Source organism: Leptonychotes weddellii, chromosome 2, assembly GCF_054177405.1.
Source record: "Leptonychotes weddellii isolate Sample4059 chromosome 2, ASM5417740v2, whole genome shotgun sequence".
Taxonomy (NCBI): domain Eukaryota; kingdom Metazoa; phylum Chordata; class Mammalia; order Carnivora; family Phocidae; genus Leptonychotes; species Leptonychotes weddellii.
Window position 1 is genome coordinate 24030057 of NC_138370.1, and position 27564 is coordinate 24057620.

At 37.4% G+C, this 27564-nt stretch overlaps 1 long non-coding RNA gene across 1 annotated transcript; it reads left to right on the top strand.

The window, feature by feature from the left end:
- The first annotated feature begins 3458 nt into the window (after nt 1-3458).
- On the top strand, nt 3459-24352 carry LOC145717854 (uncharacterized). The gene is made up of 3 exons (XR_014141329.1): nt 3459-3664; nt 22159-22246; nt 23366-24352. It is a non-coding gene; the product is annotated as an uncharacterized LOC145717854 (long non-coding RNA).
- The last annotated feature ends 3212 nt before the right edge of the window (nt 24353-27564 follow it).

Sequence of the window (27564 nt, forward strand, 5' to 3'; positions counted from 1 at the left end):
AGCCCGATGTGGGACTCGATCCCAGGACCCTGGGATCATGACCTGAGCCGAAGGCAGACGCTTAACGACTGAGCCACCCAGGCGCCCCAGATTAGTTCAGATTTTTAAATAACCAGCGGCAGTTCACAGAATCTGGAAATTTAAATAGCATTTTGACCGTGCCATGTAGGGACCTTAACGATCATTACCATTTACAGTCACCTTTATTTTGAAACAGAATTTGAACCATAAAACAACTGAAAGACCTGCTCACAGAGGGCTTGTTCTCCCAAGGGAATAAATGCAGTGGTGTAAAAACCTGTGCTTTCTCCCCTTGGTTTTTGTTTGTTTGCGTGTTTTTTTCATTTTGCAAAAGAGCAGTGTCAGTTTTGTCATGAGCTGGCATTGGCCTGGGGGCCGGTGTCTGGGTCTGACTGCTGCGACTGAGACTTCAAAGCACTGTGACCCGAACATTCCCACATGGCCTCAGAGAAGTGTGATGAGAGTCATGTATATCATTTCTCAAAGACAAGCTCGAGGGATCCAGAAGAACCTCTCTAATTGGCCACCATCAGAGCAGATGGAGAAACTGGCTGAAAAAGAAAATACCAGTGCTTGGGGTGAGCAAATTTCAGTCGTAAATGAAACATAAGGATGGCAAAATCAATTTAACTGTTTCATTAGAAATAAATAACATTTCTAAGAAGAGGGGTTAATTGCTAAGAATGAATAGTTCCACTGATGATAAGCCCTACAAGGTTTATACTAAACATGAATTATTTTCAAAAAGGGACGTGTTTGGAAGGACAGTTTATCTTTATGGTCACCTGTGCACTAGCTGTTTGAGTCACGAGCTTTCTCCTTTCTGCCTTGTTTCAGCTGCTTGAAACAAGATTTTGTTGCCAGTTGTAGGAACACTACTATAAAAGCCGAATTTGTGCACCGTGTTGGTACGCAGAGATCATAACTGAGGGCCGTGAGAAACGTGCTGCTGCTCTTTCAGTGGACCAGGGAAGCAGAGGTTTTTGCTGTGTTACAAGTCTATGTGCTTACACCTCCCTAACTTGATCCTTTCAGAATAATTTCCCCAGAGTCAAATCCCAGCCAAGTGCAGCCTTTACGTACCGAGGCGGGCATAAATGCTAGCTTGAGGCATTTTCCGAAGTTGTAAAAGGTTGACGGGTACTTTATTGGTTGGCTCAAGTATGAAATTATGAAGGTTTTCATATCCAAACAGCTGCACTTAAATTTTCCATCCCAAACACCTACCCATTGATTCAAAGTCACGGGGTAATTGGAAAAGCAGCTTCATAAGACTCTCGTCTTAGGCAATAAAGTTGTTAAAACATGCAAATTACATTGTTTATTGTGGCTTTTCTCTCTTTCATAGTAGTAGTCCTACATTCTTTCATGCCCTGCATGGCTCTTTATATTTGGTATCTACGTCTGTTTTGTTTCAGTTCTAAGATATTCTTTTACTCCAGTAAGAACGAATTCTTCCCTTATTAATTATACCAGAAGAGACATGGCAATCCTCATTATCTATACAACTGGGTGAAACTACAGCAAAACAAAATGGATTTTTCATGGATAAAATCTGCATATTGGGATAACAGTACATTTTATCTCTGAGATAAATATTACCATCTTTTCCTGATTATTGCTCTGCAATTCTTATGAAAAGCAAAATCAAAATAAATCAAAAACAAAAATCAATTGTGTCTTTACAAGATGGTAAATATATATGTCAAATTCCCCCAGAACTGTAAATGGCTTTTATTACTACTTTTTAAAAAATTTTAGATGTAATTACATTAAGTAATTTGGCTTTCAGAGGAGTTTGAATAATTAAAAAGCACCTGCTGATTTTCTCCAGTAGAGTAAAAAAGTATTTTAATAACACACAAACAGCAGAAACTGAAAAAGAAAAGACTGGAGTAGAAGGATCATTTTAACTAACCGATTTATTAATTTTCAAATTTCAAGCTTATCATCGTGTTTATACCAAGGCATGCTACCTAATAGCTGCAGATACTAGCAATAAATGAGCTATATTATTTTTTATGTAACTTAATGATAAAAGCTATCCCCCCTCCCCCACCTTGATCTGGCCGTTCAATATCCATATTGGAAGACGTGAACTCCAGTTGACTCCTTGGATTACCTATGTACTTGGGGTAACGGCCAGCATGGATAAATGATATCTGCAGATAATCTCAGGACATTTTAGCTTTCATCCCTCCAATCTCCTCTACCTCCAAATTATTTCAAAGTCACTGAAATGCAGCAAATGCACTGAGTGCGTTTTTTTCCATTTCCTACTTTGGTTGATTACCTTAACAGAAGTCTAGTGAAAATGGAATGCTCAGCGTATAAGCATGAGGAAAGAGGCATCGAATTTAGTTCCTCATCATTAAGTAAGTGTGCCTGAATTTGCCGTGCTCTTTTCCTTGTAGACCATTGTTGTTAGCCTCCTCAGATTATGGACTTCCTACTGGTAAAACTGGTCCTGACCCTTTTCCATGCCTAATAACTGCTCAGAACCTGACTGAGATAGAGGGTCCACCAGCTGCAGAAGCCAGCTTGCGGGCACAAGCAGGGTTAGCATCTATTGTCAGTGGTTGATTACCTGTGCTTGGGAACAGCTGTCCCATCCATCATTAGGAACTCTTTTAGACTCACGGGTTATTTTTACCCCATTCTGTTGAGGAACCAAGGCTGGAAGAGGCTGTGTTTTGGTGGTTCACCTTATCAGTTTCAGAGAATGAAAACATGACAAAACACCTGAAAATTTAGCACCTAGCCACACAGCGACTTAAATAAGACAGGCCCTCACATCTCTCTTTGGGGGCTGTAAGCCCAAGTTCCTGTTGGCAAGGCCGTATTTGTGTTTCTACACAATGCTCAGTTCTTTCCGTGTAGAGCATTCTATGTGGGGTTAAGGGTAGTTTGATGGCTAAAAAACTCTCTGTTAAAAAATTTATTTTGATGTTCCTCCTGCTGTTTTTTAAAGTTAGGACCATCCTCTAAGTAGGCATTATTTTTATGCTTTGGAAGACAAGTGGCAGATTCAAACCAAGAATCTCTCTGTTTATTGCACTGTAAATAATTTGTAAGTTTAAAAATTTACTTGTTGTATGTTTTTACTTTTCACCATAAAGAATCATCTGAGCTTCTCTGGTTTTAGGAAAAAATAAAGATTTGGCCATCCAAGGTTTAAACCTTCAGTATCCAAACACCTGCCCACTCCCTCCACCTGCCAACCCACCTGCTGCTCCCCCTTTTCTTCCAGGGTTTACAGATTTGAAATTCTAGTTCCACAAAGTTTGTTAACTAAAATGTTTTCTTTGTCAGACCTTAAATGTCCAGATTCTAAGGTATTCAGTATAGCAGACCATTTTCTGGATCTCTCTTTCAAGGGAGGACTGTAGCCTTGTCAAGACTTCAGGTACATTAGTAAGGATTTGCAGAGAGACCTTTTCTACATGCCTCTAACCAGAAACTATCTGTGGAAGGATAGTAATTAAAGGATATTGATACTGTTTTTGTTTGGTGTACTACAGTTTAAAATGTAACAACAACAACAACAACAACCACCACCAAGGTGAGACTGTCAAATGAAATTCTGGAGCTTGTGTATTACCTCTTGCCTGGATGAGACTTTGCTCTTCCAATCAGAAATCAGGTAAGGCTATGAAGATAACCTTTTCAGGTACATACCTAAAGAGAAACTTATTTGTATTTTTCTCATGAACCAATAGCATTGTCTTCTTGGGGAAACATTCTAATAGGCAATTTTTAAAAGCTATTAGCTTTGGGGCACCTGACTGGCTCAGTCGTTAGAGCATGCAACTCTTGATCTTGGGGTTGTGAGTTCAAGCCTCACATTGGGTGTAAAGCTTACTTAAAAAATTATCAGTTTCATTGAGATGTAATTTACATGAAATGAAACTAGCTAATTTGAAATGTACTATATGATGAATTTCAATGAATGTATACAGTCATGTAACCATCACCAAAATCATGTTATAGAACATTTCTATTATGAAAAAAGTTCCTTCATGCCTCCTTTGTACCACATCCTGGACCCTAGTAACCACTGTTCTGTTTTCTTTGACTGTACTTTTACCTTTTCTAGAATTTTATATTAGTCTTTTGTGGCCAACTTTTTTTTACTTTTCACAGTGGTTTTGAGAAATCATCCATGTTGTGTGTTGTATTAGCAGTTTCTTTCTTTTTATTACAGAATGGTATTCTATTATATGGATATATCTCAATTTGGTTTATATTCACAAGTTGATGAACATTTGGTTTCTTTCTAGTTTTTGGAAATTATAAATAAACCTACAGTGAAGATTCTTATGCAAGTCTTTGTATGGACATATGCTTTTCCTTTTCTCTTGAGTAAATACCTGGGAGTAGAATGGCTAGAACATGTAGTAGGCATATATTTAATTAAAAAGAAAAACTGTTGCAATATTTTCTGAAGTGGTTGTACCATTTTATTTTTAATTTTTAAAAAAGATTTTATTTATTTATTTGAGAGAGAGAGAGAGACAGCGCATGAGTGGGGGGAGGGGCAGAGAAAGAGGGAGAAGCAGACCCCCTGCTGAGCATGGAGCCCAATTCGGGGCTCGATTTCAGGACCTTGAGATCATGACCTTAACTGAAGGCAGATGTGTAACCGAATGAGCCACCCAGGTGTCCCTAGTTGTACCATTTTACATTACCACAAATAGGACATGAAAATTCCAAATCCTTGGGTAGCTTGGGTGGCTCAGTTGGTTAAGCATCTGCCTTTGGCTCAGGTCATGATCCCAGGGTCCTGGGATCAAGTTCCACATCAGGCTCCCTGCTCAGCGGGGAGCCTGTTTCTCCCTCTGCCTCTGTCCCTCCCCCCACCCCGTTCGTTCTCTCACTCTGTCTCTCTAATAAATAAATAAAATCTTAAGAAAAAAAGAAAATTCCAAATCCTCCAAACTTCACCAATACTTGATATAGTGAGTGTTTTTCATTTTAGCCATGCATAATGGCTTTAATTTGCATTTCCCTAATGACTAATGATATGTTGTATCTTTTCATGTGTTTCTGTGACATCCATAGAGCTTTTTTGGAGAAGTTTTCATTCAAATAGTTGGCCAATTTTTAATTGGGTTGTGTTTTTTTTAACTGAATTTTGAGAGTTCTTCATATTTAAAGATACAAATCCTTTATCAGATTTACACTTTGCAAATATTTTCTCCCAGTCTGTGGTTTCATGTTCATTTTTTTTTTTTAAATTTCGGGAGTAGAATTTAGTGATTCATCACTTATATATAACACCCAGTGCTCATCCCAACAAGTGCCCTCCTTAATGCCCATCACCCATTTAGCCCATCCCCCCACCTACCTCCCCTCCAGCATCCCTCCATTTGTTCTCTATAGTTAAGAGTCTCTTATGGTTTGCCTCCTTCTCTGTTTTTAGTTTATTTTTCCTTCCCTTCCCCTGTGTTCATCTGTTTGGTTTCTTAAATTCCACATGTAAGTGAAATCATATGATATTTGTCTTTCTCTGACTTATTTCGCTTAGCATAATACACTCTAGCTCCATCCATGTTGTTGCAAATGGCAAGATTTTGTTCCTTTTGATGTCTGAGTAATATTCCACTGTATGTAGATACCACAATTTCTTTATCCATTCATCAGTTGTTGAACATTTGGGCTCTTTTCATAATTTGGCTATTGTCGATAGTGCTGCTATAAACATTGGGGTGCATGTGCCCCTTCAGGATCAGCATTTTTGTATCCTTTGGATAAATACCTACTAGTGCAGTTGCTGGGTTGTAGGGTAGCTCTATTTTTAACTTTCTGAGGAGCCTCCATACTGTTTTCCAGAGTGGCTGCACCAGCTTGCATTCCCACCAACATGGCAAAAGGGTTCCCCTTTCTTCACATCCTTGACAACATTTGTTGTTTCCTGAGTTGTTAATTTTAGCCATTCTGACTGGTGTGAAGTGATATCTCACTGTGGTTTTGATTTGTATTTCCCTGATGATGAGTGATGTTGTGCATTTTTTCGTGTGTCTGTTAGCTATTTTGTATGTCTTCTTTGGAGAAATGTCTGTTCAAATCTTCTGCCAATTTCTTAACTGGATTATTTTTTGGGTGTTGATTCTGATGCCTTCTTTACAGAATCTGAATACTAGCCCTTTATCTGTTATGTCATTTGCAAATATGTTCTCCTTTTCCATCAGTTGCCTTTTAGTTTTGTTGATTGTTTTTTCACTGTGCATAAGCTTTTTATCTTGATGAAGTCATTTTTGCTTTTGTTTCCCTTGCCTTTGGAGACCTGTCTAGTAAGAAGTTTTTGTGGCTGAGGTCCAGAGGTTGCTGACTATTTTCTCCTCTAGGATTTTGATGGGTTCCTGTCTCACATTTAGGTCTTTCATCCATTTTGAGTTTATTTTTGTGTATGGTGTAAGAAAGTGGTTCTTCTGCATTTTGCTGTCCAGTTTTCCCAACACCATGTGTTGAAGAGACTGTCTTTTTTCCTTTGGACATTTTTTCCTGCTTTGTTGAAGATTAGTTGACCATATAGTTGTGGGTACATTTCTGGATTCTCTATTCTGTTCCATTGCTCTATGTGTATTCCCCCCCCCCCCCCAGTACCATACTGTCTTGATGATACAGCTTTGTAATACAGCTTTAAGTCTGCAATTGTGATGCCGCCAGCTTTGGTTTTCTTTTTCAATGTTACTTTGCCTATTTGGGGGTCTTTTCTGGTTCCCCACAAATTTTAGGATTGTTTGTTCTAGTTCTGTGATAAATGCTGGTATTATTTTAATTGGGATTGCATTGAATGCGTAGATTGCTTTGGGTAGTATAGACATTTTAACCATATCTGTTCTTCCAGTCCATGAGCATGGAATGTTTTTCCATTTCTTTGTGTCTTCTTCAATTTCTTTCTTAAGTGTTCTATAATTTTCAGTGTACAGAACTTTTACCTCTTTGGTTAGGTTTATTCCTAGGTATCTTATGGGTTTTGGTGCAATTGTAAATGGGATCAATTCCTTGATTTCTCTTTCTGCTTCTGCATTATTGGTGTATAGAAATGCAACAAATTTCTGTGCATTGATTTTATATCCTGTAACTTTGCTGAACTTGTATATCAGTTCTAGCAATTTTTTAGTGGAGTCTTTTGGGTTTTTTACATAGAGTATCATGTTACTTGTGAAGAGTGAAAGTTAGACTTCCTCCTTGCTGATTTGGATGCCTTTTATTTCTTTTTGTGGTCTGATTGCTGAGGCTAGGACTTCCAGTACTATGCTGAACAACATCAGTGAGAGTGGACATCCCTGTCATGTTCTGACCTTAGGGAGAAAGCTCTCAGTTTTTCCCCATTTGATGATTTTAGCTGTGGGTCTTTTGTATATGGCCTTTATGATGTTGAGGTATGTTCCTTCTATCCATACTTTCTTGAAGGTTTTTATCAAGAAATGAAGCTGTATTTTGTCAAATGCCTTTTCTGCATCTATTGAGAGGATCAAATGGTTCTTATACTTTCTTTTATTAATGTGGTGTATCACTTTGATTGATTTGCAGATATTGAACCACTCCTGCAGACCAGGAATAAATCCCACTTGGTCATGGTGAATAATCCTTTTAATGTACTGTTGGATTTGATTACCTAGCATCTTGGTGAGAATTTTGGCATCCATGTTCATCAGGAATATAGGTCTGTAATTCTCCTTTTCAGTGGGGTCTTTGGTTTTGGAATCAAGGTAAGGCTGGCCTCATAGAATGAGTTTGGAAGTTTTCCTTCCATTTCTATTTTTTGGAACAGCTTCAGAAGAATAGGTATTAATTCTTCTTTAAATGTTTGGTAGATGGGACGCCTGGGTGGCTCAGTCTGTTAAACATCTGCCTTCGGCTCAGGTCATGATCCCAGAGTGCTGGGATCGAGTCCCGCATCAGGCCTCTTGCTCAGTGGGGAGCCTGCTTCTCCCTCTGCCTGCTGCTCCCCCAGCTTGTGCACTTTCTCTCTCTCTCACTCTGACAAATAAATAAGATCTTCAGAAAAAAAAAATGTTTGGTAGAATGCCCCTGAGAAGCCATCTGGCCCTGGACTCCTGTTTGTTGGGAGATTTTTTATTACTGATTCAATTTCTTTGCTTGTTATGGGTCTGTTCAGGTTTTCTATTCCTTACTGTTTCAGTTTTGTTAGTTTATATGTTTCTAGGAATTTATCCATTTCTCCCAGATTATCCAGTTTGTTGACATATAATATTTCATAATATTCTCTTATAATTGTTTGAATTTCTGTGGTGTTGGTTGTGATCTCTCCTCTTTCATTCATGATTTTATTTATTTGGGTTCTTTCTCTTTTCTTTTTGATAAGTCTGGCTAGGGGTTTATCAATTTTGTTAATTCTTTCAAAGAACCAGCTCCTAGTTTCATTGATTTGTTCTGGTTTTTTTGTTTGTTTGTTTGTTTACTTCTAGATCATTTCTTTTTTTAAAAAAATATTTTATTTTTATTTATTTTAGAGAGAGAGAGAGAGCAGAGGGGAGCGGGAAGGGGGGAGAGGGAGAGAGTCTCAAGCAGATTCCGTGCTAAGCACAGAGCCCGATGTGGGCCTTGATCTCATGACCTGATGTCGGGACCTGAGCTGAAACCAAGAGTCAGTCTTAACCTTCTTACTGACTGAGCCACCCAGGGGCCCATCTATATTTTATTTCTGCTCTAGTCCTAATTATTTCCCTTCTTCTGCTGATTTTAGGCTTTATTTGCTCTTCTTTTTCCAGCTCCTTTAGGTGTAAGATTAGGTTGTGTATTTGAGACTTTTCTTGCTTTTTGAGGTACCCTTGTATTGCTATATACTTCCCTCTTAGGACTGCCTTTGCTGTGTCCCAAAGGTTCTGGACTGTTGTGTTTTCATTTTCATTTGCTTCCATGTATTTTTTAATTTCTTCTTTAATTTCCTGGTTAACCCCTGGTTAATTCTTTAGTAGGATGTTCTTTAACCGCCATATATTTGTGGTCTTTCCAAATTTTTTCTTGTCAAGTTTCATAGCATTGTGGTCTGAAAATAAGCATGGTATGATCTCAATCTTTTGGTACTGGTTGAGGCTTGATTTGTGACCCAGTATGTGATCCATTCTGGAGAATGTTCCATGTGCACTTGAAAAGAATGTGTATTCTGCTGCTTTAGGATGAAATGTTCTGAATATATCTGCTAAGTCCATCTGGTCCAGTGTATCATTCAAAGCCATTGTTTCCTTGTTGATCTTCTGCTTAGATGATCTGTCCATTGCTGTGAGTGGGGTATTAAAGTCCCTTACTATTATTGTATTATTAACAATGAGTTTCTTTAAGTTTGTTATTAATAGATTTTTATATTTGGCTGCTCCCAAGTTGGGAGCATAAATATTTATAATCATTAGATCTTCTTGTTGGATAGACCCCTTTATTATGATATAGTGCCCTTCTTCATCTCTTATTAAAGTCTCTGGTTTAAAATCTAGTTTGTCTGATACAAGGATGGCTACTTCATCTTTCTTTTGATGTCCATTAGCATGATAGATGGTTTTCCACCCCTTCACTTTCAATCTGGAGGTGTCCTGGGGGCCAAAATTAGTCTCTTGTAAGCAGCATATCAATAGGTCTTATTTTTTAATCCATTCTGATACCCTCTGTCTTTTGATTGGAGCATTTAGTCCATTTACATTCAGAGTAATTATTGATAGATATCAATTTATTGCCATTGTATTATCTGCAAAGTCACTGTTCCTGTAGGTTATCTCTGTTCCTTTCTAGTCTTTGTTGCTTTTGGTCTCTCTTTCCTGCCCAAAGATCCCCTTTAATATTTCTTGCAGAGCTGGTTTAGTGTTCATGAACTGCTTTAGTTTTTGCTTGTCTTGGAAACTCTTTATCTCTCCTATTCTGAATAACAGCCTTACTGGATATAATATTCTTGGCTGCATATTTTTCCCATTTAGCATGTTGAATATATTATGCCACTTTCTTCTGGCCTGCCAAATTTCTGTGGACAGTCTGCTACTAACCTTATGTGTCTACCCTTGTTGGTTAAGGACTTTTGTCTCTAGCTGTTTTTAGAATTCTCTCTTTATCTTTGCATTTTCCAAGTCTCACTATGCTATGTCTTGATTTTAAGGGGAGTTCTCTGTGCCTCTTGGACTTGAACACCTATTTTCTTCCCCAGATTAGGGAAGTTCTCAGCTATAATTTGTTCAAATAAGCCTTCTGCCCCCTTTTCCTGCCCTTATTCTTCTGGGAGTCCTATGATATGGATAAATATTGTGCTGTGTGGAATCGCTGAGTTCCCTAACTATATTCATGATCTAATAGTTTTCTTTCCCTCTTCTTTTCTGCTTCATTATTTACCATAATTTTATCTTCTATATTACCTATTCGTTCTTCTGCTTCTTCCATTCTCATCGTGATTACGTCCAGTCAGTTTTGCGTCTCAGTCATAGCATTGTTTATTTTAGCCTGACTAGTTTTTAGATCTTTTATCTCTGCAGCCAGGGTTTTTCTGGTGTCTTCCATACTTCTTTCATGCCCAGCTAGTATTCTTATGACTGTTGTTCTAAATTCTTGTTCAGATATATTGCTTATATCTGTTTTGAGCAAATCCCTGGCTGTGGTTTCTTCTTGATCTTTCTTTTTGGGGGAGAATTCCTCCATCTTGTCATTATGTCTAGGTTTCTGTCTTTTGCATGTTATGAAAACTTGTGATATTTCCTGCTTCTGAGAGTAATACTATGTCAAGAAGGGGTCCTACACTGTCCAGGGCCTGGCGCTTCAGGAAGTGTTTCTGGTGTATGCTGTGTGCACTCTGCTGTTGTGTTTTGTTTGCTCTTTCCCACAGGACAGTCCTCTGCAGAGTTCCTCCTTCCTTGCAGTGGGGAGTGTTTAGACCTTTATGTAGGTATGATTTGGTTTGTTTGTTAAGATAAGCCTGATTTTAAAAAAAGAAAAAAAAGCCTGATCCAAGAAAAGAGGAAAGGAAAAGTAACAAAAAAGCAGGAAAACAGATGAACAAAAAACTATAAGCCTGACTCCAAAGAAAAAGAAAGAAGGAAAAAAGAAAAGAAAAAAAAGGCCTGATCCAAAAAACATGAAAAGGAAACCAACCAACCAACAAATGCACAAAATATGCCTGATTCCAAAGAAAAAGGAAAAAAAAAATATAATGAGTGGTCCTATTTCTATCAGACCTGAAGCTGACACTTTGTAGCACTCTGTGATCAATAGACTTGGTTGTGTTGGTCTTCTGAGTGAGAGGTCTGCTGCACTGGCTCACGGTCAGTAAAGATGTCCCTGCTGGGTGCAGGGGGTTGGCATTTGGTGTAGGTGACTCCAGCCTCCACTGGAGGCACTGTATGTCTCTCTGAAGTCCCATGGTGCTGGTGGGTAGGGGGTGGCAGTTGGTGTCACCCCAGCCTGTCATTCCTGGGGAAAGGAACTCGCAGCCACAGCTGCTCAGGAGGCCCTCACAGACGAGTGAACCCTCTCCCCTCCTCTGTCCCAGGCTTTAAACAGATCCCTGCCCTCAACCTGTCTGTGCTGAGGCCATCGGCATGCCCAGCACCACAGTTCTCCTGTGTTTTATCTCTGGCCAGTGGCTGCGATTCAAAACTCTAAATCTTAAAGGACCCGGCAAGGTGTGGGCCCACTCCCCTCCACCAGAAGAAAGTCTCCCAGCACTGCACCCTGCACCTTTCTGTCCCAGGAAAGCAGTTGCATGCCTGTGCAGGTGCCTGGAGTCTATGGCAAAGCACCGTGAAAGGCTGTGACCAGATTATCTGCCTTGCATGTCCCCTCTGTCCCCTCCTGTTAAATGGTTGCTCAGTGGCGCCTGGCAGGCCTTTTGCCCTCAGAGAGGCAATAAACCCTCTTCCAAATGTACTCCAGGAGGGGGAACACTTTCTCCCAGTGCAACCCAGGGGATCCCCACACCATGGCTCTTGCATGAACCCTACATGCTGCTCTGTCACCCACCCTCTCCCTCTTTCCCTGACTTCTCTCCCCAAAAAGGGCTCCCTCCCCTCCGTGGCATGCTGGCTTTTCTCTGCCCCAATTCACATCTCTGAAGCTCACAGCTGCCATTTTCTCTCCCTCCAATTGTGCAGATTGTTTTCTTAATCCTCAGATCGATTTCCTAGTTTTTCGAAATGATTTGATGTTGATCTTGCTGAGTTTGATGGATGACGCAAGCCCAGGGTCCCCCTACTAGTCTGCCATCTTAACTCCTCTTCTAGACTCATTTTTTTTCAAAGAGTGAAAGTTTTTAGTTTTGATGAAGTCTTCTTTATCAATTTTTTTCTTTTCTGGATCATGTTTTTTGTGTTGTTGCTAAGAAATCTTTTCTTGATTCAAGGTTATACAGATATTCTCTGAACTTCTTTTTCTAGAGGTTTTATGGTTTTAGGTTTTACATTATGACTATGCTTATTTGTGTTAATTTTGTATGTAGTATTATTTGGATCAAAAGTCATTTTTTTGGCATATGAATATCCAATTTTTTAACATTCTTTGTTTAAAAAGATTATCCTTTCCTCACTAAAGTGCTTTTGCACCTTTGTCAAAAATAGTTGTGGGTGGGGTTTATTTCTGGACTCTATACTGATCTAATGACCTGTTTCTCTATTTTTACATAAATACCACACTGTCTTGATTTCTGTAGGTGGACCAGCCACATTTATGGGGTTCAGTATAAAATAAAAACATGGGTCCCTTTGTTCAAAACTTACTAAGAATTTCAAGGCAGTAACAGCAGAGCATTAACACCCAGCACAGGGCCCTTCTAAGAGAGAGGTCTGGTACAACTCCATGAAGCTGGCCCCAATAGTAACATTATCATATATTTTGAAATCAAAATCATGTAGAGTTAGTATTTCCACTTGGTCTTCCTTTTCAAAGTTGTTTTTGGATATTCTGGGTTCTTTATAATTTCTATATGAATTTTAGAGACAACTTATCAATTTCTTTAAGAAAAACCTGCTGTTATTTTTATTGGAGTGCAGTGAATATATAGATTAATTTGGGGAGGGTAGATAGCTTCACAATGTCAAATCTTCAGATCCATAGGACTTATTTATTTTTCTTGAGTGAGTTTTGTAGTTGGTACCTTTCATGGAGTTTGTCCATTTCATCAACATTGTCTGATTTCTGGGCATATAGTTGTTCATAATTTTTGATTGGATGCTAGACATTGCAATTTTATATTGTTGGATGCTGGATATTTCTTTTTTGGTCAGTTCTAGAAAGGCCCTACCTTATGTGAATTACACAAATTCTTTTTGAAAAAATACTAAATCAGTAGTTTCCACAAATTATCCAACTCCTCATTACTCTTAGTTTCCAGTATGAGAAATCCCATTTGATTTATGGTGTAACAATATCTGTAACTCTAATAGTTCATTTCTGATGAATTTTTATTATATTTAAAAATAGTGGCACAAGATAAAATTTCAAACATTATAAAATTCTCTCTTTCACTTTATATATTTAAGTAAACTTTGGAAAATATATATGAGAGTATTATACCCACTGCTTTGCACTTGCTTTTTTTATTAACAGATTTTGAAGAAATTTCTCTATTACCTTTTATAATTCTAATGATCTTTTTAATTGATGCAAAATATTCCCTTATGTGCAGGTTTTATAATTTATATAATCAGCACCCTTGAAGTAGAAGTTTTAAATAGAATTCTTTGTCCAACTAAAAATATTAGTATCAGCCACACTTATTTTATATTTGATATTAAACATCTGTGACTACTCTGGGGTTTTTATTTTATTTACTAAATATTCTGGAATTCTTGGCCATTCCAATTGGCACATGTAGATCATAAATTTTGGTCAAGATAAAGGGGGAAGGCTTTAAAAAGTCCACAAAAGCAGCCTCTACAGCAGCTTCTCTTGGCAAAGAACAGCCCAGAACCAAGCCAATATGTCTTTTCAGCCTCACTGCATTGCCTTGTAGATTTTTCAGAAGAACACTTCAATTCATATTTGGCTGGCTGGTGGTATCCAGTAGTTTGACATAAATGAATACCACAAATGGGTTCTGGTCTGTTGACCATACATTGCAAAAACTTTTGGATTCATCTTTGTCCTTATTTGTGAATTTCAGGTTTTTTGAAGTTGATATCCATCCGGTGGAATGAGGCATAATGTTTTCAAAAGCAAGGTTTAGGATTACTAAGAAATTTCTGATAGTATTTTGCAATGGCCTTGATCAAAGGAACTTAAAAAAATAAAGAAGAAAGGAAAATCACTTTGAAAATAATACCAACACTGCACACATTTTAATACTTTTTCTCCTAAAAGCTAAAGGCGACTAATATTTATTGCTCAAATGTCTTAGGAAATTCACTTATCATACATTGTCTTTTAAAATCCTCAAGCCAACACTGTGAGGGAGAGGTTTTTCTACCTGAGAGTCAATGATACTAGGAGTTTGAACAAGGCCATATAGCTAGCAAGTGACAAAGGCTGGGTCTGAACACAGATTTATCTTTTCCCAGATATTGTGCTTTTTTTCTACAGAAGGAAGATTTTTCGCACCATGGGATACTGGTGTGTGTGTGTGTGTTTGCACATGTGTGAGCGCATGAGCATCTGGTGAGAATTCTCATTCTTACATTCTAATGTAAAGAAAAACATCCATATTACTTACATTTGTTTTGAAGAGGAAAGAAAATAAATTTTAATATGAATTGAACTCATTACTTTATACTTTCCAGTATTCTATTTGCAAAAATTGATAGGGGATGGAGGTCTAAGAATATGATCTTTGACAGTTTAGAGAGAACCATATTTTCAAAATGTGTGCTCTTTCCTTGGTTGTCACTGGAACTGGAAAATGAGAATAAAGTTTTCATGAGAGGAGGGCCCTAGCAGAATGGAAGCAAAGTCCAAGTAAGGATGGATTTATTAGTAAGAGATATCCTGTGATCAGTACTGGAGGCAAATTTTTTGGATCAGTATTGTATGGTATAAAATTTAAAGTTGTTTCCTATTCTATGTTATAATTATTGTTTTTTATCATTAAATATTCAGGTAAGTTTTTTACACATAATATCCTTGTGTTGCTTTTAATTTGGGTAATGTCTAAGGTGGGGCAAAATTGTAAAGAAAGGGGCTAGCTAGATGAAGCCTAGAGAGTGAGTAGCAATCACAAATTAAGCAGAGGCAACAATATAAAAGGAGAGGTAAGGGAGATTTTACTTTTCTTCCAGATCCCATTCTGCTCTGCTCTGAGAATCCTTAGCAATATTAGGACACTGGACTTACCATAGAAGGTGGAATGGGGACTAGAACCTAAAGGAATTGGGCATTCTGTGAAGGGGGCTGGGAGATTTAGGGACATTTGATTTAAGTGCCTTTCATACTAGTTTTGCTTTTTTGTTTCACCATTTTGGGTAGAAGATATGATGTATATGTACAATGGAATATTACTCAGCCATAAAAAAGAATGAGATCTTGTTATTTGCAACAACATGAATGGACCTAGAGGGTAGGTGAAATAAGTCAGACAAAGAAAGACAAATATCCTGTGATTTGACTTGTATGTGGAATATAAGAAACTAAACAAATGAACAAAGAAAAAAAGAGACAAACAGAAAAACAGACTCTTGAATATGGAGAACAAAGTGGTGATTGCCAGAGGGAAGGGGGACGGGTGAAATAGATCAAGGGTATTAAGAGCACACTTATGTTGATGAGCACTGAATAATGTATAGAATTGATGAATCATTGTATTGTATCCCTGAAACTAATATAACACTATATGTTAATTATACCTGAATAAAAATAAAATAAAATAAAAATGAATAAGATGACAAAAAATATTTCTGTAGTTAACCTCAGTAGCTCTGAAGTAATAACTTACTACATTGTCAAGTTGACAGTTAATGCCCTGATAAGAAACAGAAACTGCTAGATTGCTTTTTTGCTTTCCTTCTTTCTTCTTTTTTTCCTTTTTTCATATTTGGGGGGTTATATGCGCAGGTGGGTAGAAATCTTTACACATAGCAAGTGGACTTCTTACAAGGTGTTTGCAATTCATAACGAGCATGTTGTAGGCTTTGCAAATAATCTCATTGGTATAAGAAGACTGAGAAATTGAGGGACAAATAGAGTAACTCATTGTAGCAGGATATGGGGTCTAGCCACAGCAGCAGGAGGTAAAATGACTTGTGGTATTTGCTAGATTCTAGGAGCAATCATTGCATCTGCCTCCAGGACTTGTGTTCATTTTTCTGTTGAAGTTATCGATGCACAATCAACATATAATAAGATTAAAGAAAGTTTCCATCATACTCTAAGTTAAATGGAAATAATACAATCCCATTTTAAGAAATATCATTTAAAATGTATATTTTCTTAATGTAATGCTTTTGTTATGTATTTCTTTGAGGATGCCCTAAATTAAATCTTGGTATTAAAAATTCTTAGCCAGAGGGTGCCTGGGTGGCTCAGATGGTTAAGCGACTGCCTTCGGCTCAGGTCATGATCCTGGAGTCCCGGGATCGAGTCCCACCTCGGGCTCCCTGCTCAGCGGGGAGTCTGCTTCTCCCTCTCCCGCTCCCCCCCTCTTGTGCTCTCTCTCTCATTCTCTCTCTCAAATAAATAAATAAAATCTTTAAAAAAAAATTTTTTTAGCCAGATAATGATCTTTTCTTTTTGTGTGGTGAGATTCTCTCTTCTTCCCAAGAGTAAACTTAGTCATTATTTTTCCTTCAAAATCTCCTCTAGGACTGCCATCTAGGATCCCCAATTTTTTAAAAAAGATTTTATTTATTTATTAGAGAGAGAGAGCATATGTATATGGTTACCTCATCTGGAAAATGGCAATTAAATAGCATGTCCCTTTATTTAGTTGTTGTGGGGATTAAATGAGCTGATATATGTAAAGCAATTAGAATAGTGCATGGGATACAGTTATTGTTTATGGTTGGTAAATAATGTTTAAAACCAAACTCAAGCAAAATTTATCTCATGGTATTTAATATTTTTAACATTAAAAAGAACACTAAGAAGCAATTTAGTTTAATAGTTAACAGCAAAATACCCACACTAAAGTCATCACTATTTCATGTAGTGGTATATAGACTTAAATCATGCTGGATGTTACCTGCATTATCTCAATTGTAGGAAATTGTTTAATTAAAACATTTTTCCTCAGGCAACATGGAAAGGCATGAATAATAAAATAGTGAAAGCACAAGTATATAGGCATCATTATCATATTATCTATTTTATCATTTATAATTTTACTAATACTAAACATTTTTTAAAAATGATTACATGGATGTGATTATATAAAATTGCAATCCTATCCTGTGAGGAAATTCTGTCACCTTTACTGGCTTTGAAGAAGCAAGCTGCCATGCTGTACACTGCCCATGAAGGGAGTCACATGGCAAGAAACTGAGTGCAGCCTCCGGTCAACAGACAATGAGAAATAGGCCTTAGTCCAGCAGCCGACAAGGAACTGCGTGCTGCCCACAATCACAGGGGCAAGGAAGCAGATCCTTCCCTACTTGAATCTCAGATGAGAGTGCAGCCTTGACCAACACCTTGCTTGCAGCTTGGCAAGAGACCCAGCTGAACTCTGCTCACACTCCTGACCCAAAGAATCTGTGAGATGATAAATGTGTGTTTTCTAATGGTGCCGTGTGTGGGGTAATATTATTGCACAGCAATAGATAACCAATACAAGGATTTGCTAAAATGTAAGTTCATGATTGCAAATAATTTTGTCTGTATCCCCAGCACCTATTAATGTGTCTGAAATATAGAGGTGTTCAATAAATATTCACAGGAAGTGAAGAAGAAAGGAAGGGAGGGAGGCAGGGAGGGAAAAGTTCTCTTTGGGAATGCACCTGCAGTTTGCACCTGTGTCAAACTAATTGGGTTATTTATACTAAATTGAGAGTTTTGCATGTAGGTGTTTGGAGTTTGATAAATTCAGAGGTGACAAGTGGTAGGGCTAGTTCCTGAGGTTGGACTGCTGTAACTGATTGTTATCACAATATTAGGGAAAAGAGCAGTACTGGGTCATTATGGACTTGAAACCCATGTGCATTTCTTCCTACTCAATCAAGCATTTAACCAAAAGCAATAGTGCATTGCTCTACCCTTGCAGGCAGTTTGGAGGCCTATCCAGGCATAGATTGATGGGGACAGAGTCAGCCAGGCCCTTTTATATTTTCAGGTGTGTTATGTGTTACTTTTTTTTTTAAAATAGCTTTATAGAGATATAATCCATATACCATAAATTTACTAAACTGCATAATTCAGTGATTTCTCAGTTAAATGTGTATAGGCTTGACTAACGAACACCACAGTTCAGTTTCAGAATATTCCCAGTACCCCATAAAGACCCCTTAGTGCCCATTTGTTGTCATTCCTCATTCTCCCCCTTACCCCAGACAACAGATCCCTAATCTATTCCTATCTTGTAGATTTCCCTTTTGTGGGCATTTCATGTAAGTGGAGTCAGGTGAATATGGAATCATATGGAATATGTGGTCTTTTGCATATGGCTTTTTTTTACTTAGCATAATATTTTTGAGGCTCATCCATGTTGTAGCATGTATTTGTACTTTATTCCTTTTTATTGCTGAACAATGTGCCATTGTATGGATGTATCACCGTTCACCAGTTTACCAACATTTGGTTTGTTTCCACTTTTTGTTTAATAAAAGTAATGCTGCCATGAATATGCACATCAAATCTCTGAGTGGACATATATTTTCATTTCTCTCGAGTAAATTCCTGGCAGGGGTACAAGTGCAAGGTCATATGATAAATTTAACTTTTGTCACACTATCTTTAGGACAAGATTTTGAAAAAAAAAATTAGAGCCTAACAATGTTCTTTATAAATAGTATTTATTAAAGGTCTATTTTCTTGATTTATGCATTTGAAGAAAAAAAGGTAGAAGATGGGCTGCTTATTTTGGTTTATAAAATTAGGAATGTTACAAATACAAAAAAAAAAAGCACACATTTAAATTTGAGGGATATATAGTACTCTAGTCCATTACTGATATAAAGTGCAACTATAGGCATTAAACACTTAATTATCACCCAACATTATTTACTTATAGGAATATTTGAACCTATGTTGAAACTAATTTTAAAAATTTAGATTTATGTGGGCGCCTGGGTGACTCAGTCAGTTAAACATCTGCCTTGGGCTCAGGTCATGATCCCAGTGTCCTGGGATTGAGCCCTGCATCAGGCTCCCTGCTCAGCGGGGAGTCTGCTTGTCCCTCTCCATTTGTCCACACACACTCTCACTCTCTCTCTCAAATAAATAAAATCTTTAAAAAATTTAGATTTATGAATGTAATCCTATACCTTAAGGAAGTAAAAATAAGCCATTTTATATACTTATTTATGTAACATCTCTCAAGTAAAGAAACATAAAGCTAATTAGTATATATTGATGAGCAGATAGAGAATTTAGAGCAAATAAAATAAGAAACTATGCTCAGGAAAGATCCACTGCTTCTATTAACTGCAAATGTCTTAATATTTTTTTGGCCAGGTGGAGAGTTCATTGATCTGCATAAGGTGGATTGTGACTGTAACTGGGTTTTCTCGAAACAAACATTCCTATAGGCTTCATCAGATTAGTTAAGTTCTCTAGGAATTAAGTTCAAAATATCCAGAATGTCTTTCAACTCATATGTTATATATATGACTCCTCTTATCACTCTAATGTTAATTTCCTTATTTGTGGAATTCTAGAACAAAAAGGTACTTAGTGAAGATTGTGAATAGAGTTTTCAGGATAATTGTAAAAAAGAACTATACATTTATTTAGCCTGCCATCCTCATAGAATGGAATAGATTAATAATGGAATGTGATTTGAGAAGGACTGGCACAAATTAATGAATGATAGATCCTTGATGTGTCCAAGAGGAGGAATACAATGTTGTTGGTATACATTCCTGAATGTTTTAGCTTGGTTATATGGAGGGTAGCCTTATTTTCCCTGCAGGCTTCTTCTAGGTACCATTGTCAAAAGAAAGAACGATGAGCTGAAAAAGCCAAGGGTGCAACTCAGTGTGGCATTTCTTATGTTCTAAACTTCAGGTATGAAAGGCTGGGTTATTCAAAGACCGAAAGTAAGTAGGTCACAATTCTTTATAATACCAAGCTTTCAAAAAAAAAATCACCTCATTTTTTCTTTTGATGTCTAGATATTATATACACATTTTTTCAATGGTAGGAAGCTTTAAAAACATTATATGTACACATAATAGAGTATATGAATGTCTAAACTAGGACACACAATCTGGGGAATTTATAAGTCAACTTCAGCATGGAAAAATTGGCAAAGCTGGGTAGTTAATGCTTTTTGAGTAATTACCATGTGCTAACTACTGTTCTGTTGCTTTCTAAGTATGACTACGTTAAACTTTGTAACAATCCTATGAGGTATTTATGATTATGATCATCTCCATTTATTAGATGAGGAATCTGAGGCCCAGGGAGTTAGGTAAATGGCTCAAGGCCACACAGCTAGAAAGTGAAGTCAAGATTGGGACTTAGGGGGCACCTGGGTGGCTCAGTTAGTTAAGCATTGGACTCTTGATTTCGGCTCAGGTCATGATTTCAGGGTTCTGGGATCGAGCCCTGCGTTGGGCTTCACATTCAGTGTGGAGACTGCTTCTCTCCCTCTCCCTCTACCCTTCCTTCACCACTGATGCATGTTAGCACACATTCTCTCTCTCAAATAAATAAATCTTAAAAAAAAAAAAAAAAAAAGACTTGAACTCAGATAATCTGGCTCCGCAGCCTGTATTCTGAACCAATATGCCATATCATCCTCTGAAATAATTACGTACATTAGTTTTATTATAGGAAATAAGATGTGCACCTGATTATTGCTATGTTCTCTATACTGTGTACTGCAATATAATCTTGAAGATTTACCTTTTTTTACTGAGAATTTGTAATAATTTGAAAAAATTAATGAAGTTTAATGCTACTAATAACTATTTTGAAAAGAAACTATTTTTCACTCTTTTTTTTTTTGCAAAATAAATCACTTTTCTGTTTAATATTTCCTCTTAACCAAAAATATTTCCTATAGTCATTCTTACTATTCTTACTTTCATTTATTCTGTCTCAGGGTTCTTTCTTGGTGAATGTGCCTGGTTGAGAGTCAAGAACACGTTTTGAGATACTCTGTTAGGAGTGTGCTGCACTGCATTTGAACTACTCTGTCCTGGGCAATCCCAGGATTAGATTAAGATGTAATTATTATTCATGAGATGTAAAATATAAGTAAGGAAAATATTATTTAGGTAGATGGTATTTTATTTTTTATTTTATTTATTTTATTTAAATTCTTCTTTTAAAATTTATTTGAGAGAGAGAGAATGAGAGAGAAAGAGAGCATGAGAGGGGGGAGGGTCAGAGGGAGAAGCAGACCCCCTGCTGAGCAGGGAGCCCAATGCGGGGCTCCATCCTGGGACTCCAGGATCATGACCTGAGCTGAAGGCAGTCGCTTAACCAACTGAGCCACCCAGGTGCCCCTATTTTATTTAAATTCAATTAGCCAACATATTTAGTACATCATTAGTTTAAATGTAGAGGTCAATAATTAATCAATTGCATATAACACCCAGTGCTCATCACATCACATGCCCTCCTTAATGCCCATCACCCAATTACCCCATCCCCCCACCCACCTCCCCTCCAGCAACCCTCAGTTTGTTTCCTATAGTTAAGAGTCTCTCATGATTTTTCTCCCTCTCTGATGACTTCCCATTCAGTTTTCCCTCCCTTCCCCTATGATCCTCTGCACTGTTTCTTATATTCCACATATGAGTGAAACCATATGATGAATGTCTTTCTCTGACTGACTTATTTCGTTGAGCATAATACCCTCCAGTTCCATCCACATTGATGTAAATGGTAAGTATTCATCCTTTCTGATGGCTGAGTAATATTCCATCATGTATATATACATATATATATATACACACATATGTATATATATATACCATATCTTCTTTCTCCATTCAGGTAGATGGTCTTATAAACCCTTGTTTTAAATTAGACATTTTTATATTGATGCTTAGGCATGTTAATGACAAAATTTATTTGATAGAAGAAGCATTAACTGAATAAAATGTCTTTCAGATAACAAACTTGCAGTGGAAGTCTAGCAGTCAATACCACAAATGTATAGAACTGTGGCTTAGCTAAATGGAAGGCATAGCAACTGGGGGTAAGTAGCAAACTTTGTTTTAATATGTCTGAGTTAAAACATAAAATAAGATTGCTGAGAGGGAGAGTTATAAATTATTTCAGTAAACAAATTATTTTTGTGCACCCTTAAGCTGGTGAAAAAGCAAATGTTTACCTGAAAATAATTGATATGCTAATTTTAGATAATTCTTTTCTAGGCATTAAACCAAATCTCATAAGACCCCCTATTATGGTACTTCTTTGATTAGTTTGAATTGTCTCGGGCACTTGCAATTTTTTCAAAGATTGCATTTCTCTGAAAATATCTTATAATTTAGTATTTCCACTCTTTCTGGCTGTTCTTTCCTTCCTTCCTCTAAGGGTTACTTTCAAGTCCTTCTCTAATTTACAGGGTGCATATTTTCTATTTCTACCTGTAATTTTGTGAAAATAAAGCAATTGTTCAATGGGTAGTATGAATGCAAAAATATGTCCCCACTGAAGCATTAACATAATTTATAAATTTTTTTTTAAAGATTTTATTTATTTATTTGAGACAGAGAGAATGAGATAGAGAGAGCATGAGAGGGAGGAGGGTCAGAGGGAGAAGCAGACTCCCTGCCGAGCAGGGAGCCCGATGCGGGACTCGATCCCGGGACTCCAGGATCATGACCTGAGCCGAAGGCAGTCGCTTAACCGACTGAGCCACCCAGGCGCCCGCATTAACATAATTTAATGAACATACAACAAAATTAAATTTAGCAGCCAATAAGGAATATAATTCTTACTTACATTTTGAAATGGTGGTAACAGAGGACTGTTGCCTGTTTTATAAATGCAAGCTTCACACTGATTTACTCTTTTAAAATTCTATGGACCATATAAGCTACTCAATTTAAAGTTTTCACTGTTGAATTCAAGCTTCTTTGGTTAAGTGAAGAATAAGAATAAATACTGTCTAAGGGCTCAATATTTGTGTGTTCCTCCTCCCACAAATTCATGTGTTGAAGCCTTTTTAATGCCAACATGATGGTATTCAGAGGTGGGACCTTTGGGCAGTAATTAAGTCATGAGGGTGGAACCTTCATCATGGGATCTGAGACCTTTTTGAAGAGACACAAAAGGGTTTGCTTTCTCTCTTTCTCCCTGCCATGTGAAGATCCATGAAGATGCCCATCAGCAAACCAGGAGGAGGGCTCTCACTAGAACCCAACCAAACTGGTATCCTGATCTTAGACTTCCAGCTCCGGAACTGTGAGAAATAAATTTCTGTTTTTTTTTTTTTTTTAAAGATTTTATTTATTTATTTGAGACAGAGAGAATGAGAGACAGAGAGCATGAGAGGGAGGAGGGTCAGAGGGAGAAGCAGACTTCCCCGCCAAGCAGGGAGCCCGATGCGGGACTCGATCCAGGGACTCCAGGATCATGACCTGAGCCGAAGGCAGTCGCTTAACCAACTGAGCCACCCAGGCGCCCAAATTTCTGTTTTTTAAGCCATCCAGTCATTGCTATGCACAGTAGCCTGAACGGACTAAGACAATCTATAGAGAGGAAAATATAATAATTTAATTTCTCCTGAATTCTATATAACACTAGTCATTAATCTATATCCATATGTAGTAAAGATATTTAAGCAGAATGTACAATGCATAAGATATGCACTTACCAAGGTAAAGTAGACAGTGTTTATCTTATTTTTTTAAAATTTTGTTTTATTATGTTATGTTAGTCACCATACAACACATCATTAGTTTTTGATGTAGTGATCCACGATTCATTGTGACAGTGTTTATCTTAAATTTCATACATCCACTTAGACTTTTTTGGTTTTATAATTTAGCCTGTTTTATAATTACTTCTATGAACTCCTTATTTATTTCAAGTTTTACAACATGTATTCCTTCTTTGATGAAATGCAGACCACAGATATTGTAATAGAGCTTAAATTGTGACAAAAATTCAACTGTGGTAAAAGAAATACACCAGAAGTAGTACTTGGCTCACTTTAAATTTTATTGGAATGAGGCATCAAGTAAGTTAAGATGTGCAGGGGAGAGCTGATGGGTTATGATTTAAATTTTAGGTTCTACTCATTATTAGAAATCAAAATCAATTTAATACACCAATTTTCAATAGTATTCTTATGTATAACTGAAACATAGACATATGTAATATTTGGTACAATAAAGATTCATGGCTTCTACTCTCTTGAGACATCTGTCTTCATGAAAGAGATGAAGAGTACCAGCTCATGAGTTATGTAACCTTGAGACAATATTCCATTTCTACTTACAAGGATGAATAAATGTCATAATAAAGACCAACTATCATTTGTTATATACAAACTATGTGGTTCTTTTTTTTTGGCTTTTTTTTTCTGGATCTAAATAACTACAGGTGACATTTATGAGAAATGAAGTGTACTGAATTCAGTTGAGAAAGTAGAAGATTCTGTATCTCCATTGACTTGTGAGAGGTTTCACCATTCTAGTCCTCTCCTGACAGCCTAATGATCTTTACTTTCCCCAAATTCACATGGTCTACAACAGTCATTTGGCAATTAATTGTGCACTGAGTTAATACCTAATCAGTGTCTATTTCAGTACACATGTAGGAATATAGAGGGAGGATTGTTCTGGTTCCCTGGGAAACACACGGAGACAGATTTAGATGAAGGTTATTGGGGAATGCTTTGGGGAACAGTGGGGGTGAGGAAAGGAGGAAAAGGCAAAGGGAGAAATTGAACTGCCAGGCAAATGGCAGTAGGTCCTGCCAGTCCTTCAGGGTGGCTCACTTGGTTGGGGAGGCAGGGGCGGGTGGGGGGCAGCTCTCATTGCCTGAGGGGAATTCCCAGGGAGGGACTGTGTTCAGAGCTAGCCCATTGACAGCCTGTGCTTCTGGCTGATAAAATGAATCTAGTCCTGAAGCCTGGACCTGGGAGGCACACCACAGCATCCACTTCAAGCAGCAATGGATGCAATGTGAATAATATAGCCACAAGACTCAGATAGGCTGTTTTAAAAACTGGCTTCTAGTATATGGAAGGCTGTGTGGCCCTGGGCAAGTTACTTAACTCTTCTGTCCATACTAAGTGGGGATAAGAATACTGTAGGTATCTCACTGGCTTATTGTGGAAATGGATGAGTTAACACATACAAGGACATAGCAGTTCTTGGAATATTGTGAGTACTCTGTAATTGTCAGCTATTATTATTAGAGGTTGCTATAAAATAATGTAACTATTTTAAAAATACTAACTTACCCATAAGAGTATTTGTTCCCATAAAGGACAAGAGGGGCTAGTAATAAATAAAAGCCCAAATCTCTAGTTGCTTAAAACAAGGATTTATTTCTTGGCCATGCTAGATATACAGCATGAGTTGGCTGATGTTTTCCTCATTCTGTGACCCAACCTGACAGAGTAGCCACTAGCTGGATCACTGCCACTGGTATGGCAGGAAAAAAGAGAGAGAGAGATAGCATTTTATTTGTATTTATTTGTATTTTTTAAAGATTTTATTTATTTATTTTTCAGAGAGAGACAGGAAGAAAGAGCACAGCACACGCAGGTGCACAAGTAGGGGGAGGAACAGAGAGAGAGGGGCAAGCAGACAGGTCTCGATCCCATGACCCTGAGATCATGACTTGAGAGGAAACCAAGAGTCAGATGCTTAACCCACTGAGCCACCCAGGCGCCCCAAGAGATCGCATTTTAAATGCCTGCTGACTCTTAAAGCTTCCATGTGGAAATGATACATGTTATTTCCACTCACAGTCCATTGGTCAAAATAAATCACATGAGTACATAGAAGTCTAAAGGATGTGAAGGGAAGTACAATCCCACCCTTTGTCTGGAAGCAAAATCAGAATGACTTCATAAGAACACTGATGACTATTACAGTTTAACTTTAAAAACTTACTGGAAGGATATACACGGAATGACAGCTAACTTTTATTGAGCGCTTATTATGTGCCAGGCACTGAGATAGACAGCAATACTATGATATAGATCCTATTAATATCCCAATATTGTACATTTGAAAAAAACCCTGAGGTTTAGAGAAACTTGAACAACATCATGAATCTAGCAGGTGGTAAACATGGACTCAGATTCAGGCCTCCATGTGATTGCAAAGCTCACTGTTTCCTCTAAGAACTTCAGTGACACCACCATGACTCAAATGTTTTCAAAATACATGCTTTTTAGGGGCTCCTGAGTGGCTCAGTAGGTTAAGTGGCTACCTTTGGCTTAGGTCATGATCTCAGGGTTCTGGGATCGGGCCCTGCATTGGGCTCCCTGCTCAGTGAGGAGTCTGCTTCTTCCTCTGGCCCTCTCCTGCTCCTGCTCCTACTCATGCTCTCTCTCTGTCTCTTTCTCTCAAATAAATAAATAAAATCTTTAAAAAAAATACATGCTTTTTAAATTTAAAATTTTTATTTCAAGGAACTGCTGTTGGAGTCTATTTTCCTGTGATCCTAGGATGGCCATCATTACTAGGAGCACGAGTGTTCAGTAACATATAACACTTTAAACAATGTTTAAATGCTCTTAAGGACAATATTATTTTGATTCTGTCCACTTGGGAGGGTCAGGGCCTATGTTCTTCAGACTCAAATTTTATTTCTAGCCCAATCCAGGATCTGTGTATTTTGTTACATGGAGCATTATTAAAAGCAGCTCTAAAAGTTAACAAGGCAGATACTTGCATCATTATTTTGTAGAAGAAAAAATGGGTTCAGCGAGATTATGACTTTCCTTAGGTCCGACAGTTGGTAATAACACATTGAATGTGAAGTGAGTTCTTCCGATTCACTTGTTATTGTTCTTTCTGCCCAGCTATGCTGCTTATCACATTCTATTGAAAATACTCAGGAGCAGCAAATATTCATTCTTTGAAGATAAGTTCCAGTTTGGAAATAGACAAAAGAAGTCCAGTATTAAATGTGGTGAATACAGTTGTTGACCAAGTTAGATAGTGCTATTTGGGATTTAAAAAATGAGGTATATCTATAAAGTAACACATTTTTTGAGGCACATAATACATATCTCTTAAATATTCGTTAGTTTTACTTGAGAAAAATGCAAAAATACTTTAAAATTCATATTTTGACGTGTAGCCATGTGAATTTTACTTATATTAAAATGAGAACCAGATCTAAGGAAATTGAAAACAGAAGCTAACCAAGAGCAGAGTGCAGAGTTCAAATAATGGTCGTGTTTAAAAACTAAACTTTTGTTTTCAGTGATTTTTAATAAAGTCTCATATCAATTGGTGATTTGGCCTCAGAGGGGGGTTATATACAAAGGTGGAGAGAGAATGAGCAGTTATTTCTGTCCACTATGTGTTAGGTGATTTA